The following is a 5,000-nucleotide window of genomic DNA, read 5'->3' as shown; positions in this document are numbered from 1 at the left end:
CCCGGTCAAGGGCTCCGTGGAAGGGCAGCCCGGGGGGCGGGTCCAAGGGCCCCGGCAGGGACCCGGGCCTCCGGGGTCGGAGCCGAGGCACCCCGCCGAGGGGTGGTCGTCCCGGGCCAAGGCGGCGGGAGCCCGGGCAGGACTCCGCGGGGCAGGCCGGGCGGGAGTTCCAGGAGCCCGGCCGCGATTCCGACTTCTCCCCGGTGCCCTGCCCGGAGGCCGGGCAGGTCCGGGGGCCTTCGGCGCGGGCGGCGGGATGCTCCCGCGGGGGAGACGAGCCGTGCTGGGCCCCGGGAGGGAGGCCCGGGGTCGACCTGGCGCCGGGGCTCCGGCCCTGGAAGTCCCGATGAGGTTTTTCAAACGGGCCGTGCCCGGGCCTTCGCTCCAGGAGGGCGGACACTTTCGGCGGTTGCCCCCGGTGGCTGGGCCGGGTGCCGCATCTACAATATTGCCAGGAAAGGTCCGCGGAGATTTTCGGGGACACGCTTTTCGGGACCCTAGTTGCCCATCTTGGGTTCCAGGAGGTCGGGCAGGGGTACCTCCGGGACCGGACCGTGCTGCAGGAGGGGGTCAACCCCGGGTTTGGCTCCATGTCGACTGGAGCTCCGGCCCAGGGGCGGGCCGGGCGAGAGTTCCAGGAACCCGGCCGCGATTCCGGCTTCTCCCCGGTGCCCTGCCCGGAGGCCGGGCAGGTCCGGGGGCCTTCGGCTGCGGGCGGCGGGCTGCTCCCGCGGGGGAGACGAGCCTCTCTGGGGCCCGGGAGGTTGGCCCTGGGTCGACCTGGCGCCGGGGCTCGGGCTCCGGAAGTCCGTATGAGGTTTTTCAAACGGGCCGTGCCCGGGCCTTCGCTCCAGGAGGGCGGACACTTTCGGCGGTTCGTCCCGGTGGCTGGGCCGGGTGCCGCATCTACAATATTGCCGAGAAAGGTCCGCGGAGATTTTCGGGGACACGGTTTCCGGGACCCTAGATGCCCATCTTGGGTTCCAGGAGCTCGGACGGAGGAACCTCCGGGGCCGGACCGTGCTGCAGGAGGGGTTCAACCGCGAGTTTGGCTCCATGTCGACTGGAGCTCCGGCCCAGGGGCGGGCCGAGCGGCTTGGCCGGGCGAGAGTTCCAGGAGCCCGGCCGCGATTCCGGCTTCTCCCCGGTGCCCTGCCCGGAGGCCGGGCGGGTCCGGGGGCCTTCGGCGCGGGCAGCGGGCTGCTCCCGCGGGGGAGACGAGCCGCCCTAACGCCCGGGAGGGAGGCCCGGGGTCGACCTGGCTCCCGAGCTCCGGCCCTGGAAGTCCGTATGAGGATTTTCAAACGGGCCGTGCCCGGGCCTTCGCTCCAGGAGGCCGGACACTTTCGGCGGTTGCTCCCGGCGGCTGGGCCGGGTGCCGCATCTACAATATTGCCAGGAAAGGTCCGCGGAGATTTTCGGGGACACGGGTTTCGGGACCCTAGATGCCCATCTTGGGTTCCAGGAGCTCGGACGGAGGAACCTCCGGGGCCGGACCGTGCTGCAGGAGAGGTTCAACCGCGAGTTTGGCTCCATGTCGACTGGAGCTCCGGCCCAGGGGCGGGCCGAGCGGCTTGGCCGGGCGAGAGTTCCAGGAGCCCGGCCGCGATTCCGGCTTCTCCCCGGTGCCCTGCCCGGAGGCCGGGCAGGTCCGGGGGCCTTCGGCGAGGGCGGCGGGCTGCTCCCGCGGGGGAGACGAGCCGTGCTGGGCCCCGGGAGGGAGGCCCGCGGTCGACCTGGCGCCGGGGCTCCGGCCCTGGAAGTCCGTATGAGGTTTTTCAAACGGGCCTTGCCCGGGCCTTCGCTCCAGGAGGCCGGACACTTTCGGCGGTTCGTCCCGGTGGCTGGGCCGGGTGCCGCATCTGCAATATTGCCAGGAAAGGTTCGCGGAGATTTTCGAGGACACGGGTTTCGGGACCCTAGATGCCCATCTTGGGTTCCAGGAGCTCGGACGGAGGAACCTCCGGGGCCGGACCGTGCTGCAGGCGAGGGTCAACCCCGAGTTTGGCTCCATGTCGACTGGCGCTCCGGCCCGGGGGGCGGGCCGGGCGGGCAGGCCGGGCGAGAGTTCCAGGAACCCGGCCGCGATTCCGGCTTCGACCCGGTCGACTGCACGGCGGGCGTGCAGGCCGGGGGGCGACTCGCAGGGGCCCTTCCAGGCTGCGGGGCCCAGCGGTTGGAGCCCGGCTACCCCGGCGAGGGGCGGAAGAACCTGCACGGCGCGGCGGGAGAACCCGGCATGCTTCCGCGGGGCAGGCCGGGCAGGAGTTCCAGGAGCCCGGCCACGATTCCTACTTCTCCCCGGTGCCCTGCCCGGAGGCCGGGCGGGCCCGGGGGCCTTCGGCGCGGGCGGCGGGCGGCTTCCGCGGCGGAGACGAGCCTCTCTGGGGCCCGGGAGGTCGGCCCTGGGTCGACCTGGCGCCGGGGCTCGGGCTCCGGAAGTCCGTATGAGGTTTTTGAAACGGGCCTTGCCCGGGCCTTCGCTCCAGGAGGGCGGACACTTTCGGCGGTTGCCCCCGGTGGCTGGGCCGGGTGCCGCATCTACAATATTGCCAGGAAAGGTTCGCGGAGATTTTCGGGGACACGGATTTCGGGACCCTGGATGCCCATCTTGGGTTCCAGGAGGTCGGACGGAGGAACCTCCGGGGCCGGACCGTGCTGCAGGAGGGGGTCAAAACCGAGTTTGGCTCCATGTCGACTGGCGCCCCGGCCCGGGGGGCGGGCCGGGCGGGCAGGCCGGGCGAGAGTTCCAGGAACCCGGCCGCGATTCCGGCTTCGACCCGGTCGACTGCACGGCGGGCGTGCAGGCCGGCGGCGACTCGCAGGGCCCCTTCCACGCTGCGGGGCCCAGCGGTTGGAGCCCGGCTACCCCGGCGAGGGGCGGAAGAACCTGCACGGCGCGGCGGGAGAACCCGGCATGCTTCCGCGGGGCAGGCCGGGCAGGAGTTCCAGGAGCCCGGCCACGATTCCTACTTCTCCCCGGTGCCCTGCCCGGAGGCCGGGCGGGCCCGGGGGCCTTCGCCGCGGGCGGCGGGCGGCTTCCGCGGCGGAGACGAGCCTCTCTGGGGCCCGGGAGGTCGGCCCTGGGTCGACCTGGCGCCGGGGCTCGGGCTCCGGAAGTCCGTATGAGGTTTTTGAAACGGGCCTTGCCCGGGCCTTCGCTCCAGGAGGGCGGACACTTTCGGCGGTTGCCCCCGGTGGCTGGGCCGGGTGCCGCATCTACAATATTGCCAGGAAAGGTTCGCGGAGATTTTCGGGGACACGGATTTCGGGACCCTAGATGCCCATCTTGGGTTCCAGGAGGTCGGACGGAGGAACCTCCGGGGCCGGACCGTGCTGCAGGAGGGGGTCAAAACCGAGTTTGGCTCCAAGTCGACTGGAGCCCCGGCCCGGGGGGCGGGCCGGGCGGGCAGGCCGGGCGAGAGTTCCAGGAACCCGGCCGCGATTCCGGCTTCGACCCGGTCGACTGCACGGCGGGCGTGCAGGCCGGGGGGCGACTCGCAGGGGCCCTTCCAGGCTGCGGGGCCCAGCGGTTGGAGCCCGGCTACCCCGGCGAGGGGCGGAAGAACCTGCACGGCGCGGCGGGAGAACCCGGCATGCTTCCGCGTGGCAGGCCGGGCAGGAGTTCCAGGAGCCCGGCCACGATTCCTACTTCTCCCCGGTGCCCTGCCCGGAGGCCGGGCGGGCCCGGGGGCCTTCGGCGCGGGCGGCGGGCGGCTTCCGCGGCGGAGACGAGCCTCTCTGGGGCCCGGGAGGTCGGCCCTGGGTCGACCTGGCGCCGGGGCTCGGGCTCCGGAAGTCCGTATGAGGTTTTTGAAACGGGCCTTGCCCGGGCCTTCGCTCCAGGAGGGCGGACACTTTCGGCGGTTGCCCCCGGTGGCTGGGCCGGGTGCCGCATCTACAATATTGCCAGGAAAGGTTCGCGGAGATTTTCGGGGACACGGATTTCGGGACCCTGGATGCCCATCTTGGGTTCCAGGAGGTCGGACGGAGGAACCTCCGGGGCCGGACCGTGCTGCAGGAGGGGGTCAAAACCGAGTTTGGCTCCATGTCGACTGGCGCCCCGGCCCGGGGGGCGGGCCGGGCGGGCAGGCCGGGCGAGAGTTCCAGGAACCCGGCCGCGATTCCGGCTTCGACCCGGTCGACTGCACGGCGGGCGTGCAGGCCGGCGGCGACTCGCAGGGCCCCTTCCACGCTGCGGGGCCCAGCGGTTGGAGCCCGGCTACCCCGGCGAGGGGCGGAAGAACCTGCACGGCGCGGCGGGAGAACCCGGCATGCTTCCGCGTGGCAGGCCGGGCAGGAGTTCCAGGAGCCCGGCCACGATTCCTACTTCTCCCCGGTGCCCTGCCCGGAGGCCGGGCGGGCCCGGGGGCCTTCGGCGCGGGCGGCGGGCGGCTTCCGCGGCGGAGACGAGCCTCTCTGGGGCCCGGGAGGTCGGCCCTGGGTCGACCTGGCGCCGGGGCTCGGGCTCCGGAAGTCCGTATGAGGTTTTTGAAACGGGCCTTGCCCGGGCCTTCGCTCCAGGAGGGCGGACACTTTCGGCGGTTGCCCCCGGTGGCTGGGCCGGGTGCCGCATCTACAATATTGCCAGGAAAGGTTCGCGGAGATTTTCGGGGACACGGATTTCGGGACCCTGGATGCCCATCTTGGGTTCCAGGAGGTCGGACGGAGGAACCTCCGGGGCCGGACCGTGCTGCAGGAGGGGGTCAAAACCGAGTTTGGCTCCAAGTCGACTGGAGCCCCGGCCCGGGGGGCGGGCCGGGCGGGCAGGCCGGGCGAGAGTTCCAGGAACCCGGCCGCGATTCCGGCTTCGACCCGGTCGACTGCACGGCGGGCGTGCAGGCCGGGGGGCGACTCGCAGGGGCCCTTCCACGCTGCGGGGCCCAGCGGTTGGAGCCCGGCTACCCCGGCGAGGGGCGGAAGAACCTGCACGGCGCGGCGGGAGAACCCGGCATGCTTCCGCGGGGCAGGCCGGGCAGGAGTTCCAGGAGCCCGGCCAC

The sequence above is a fragment of the Alligator mississippiensis genome, unplaced genomic scaffold (assembly GCF_030867095.1).
Source record: "Alligator mississippiensis isolate rAllMis1 unplaced genomic scaffold, rAllMis1 scaffold_43, whole genome shotgun sequence".
NCBI lineage: Eukaryota > Metazoa > Chordata > Crocodylia > Alligatoridae > Alligator > Alligator mississippiensis.
This window is presented reverse-complemented; position numbering follows the sequence as displayed.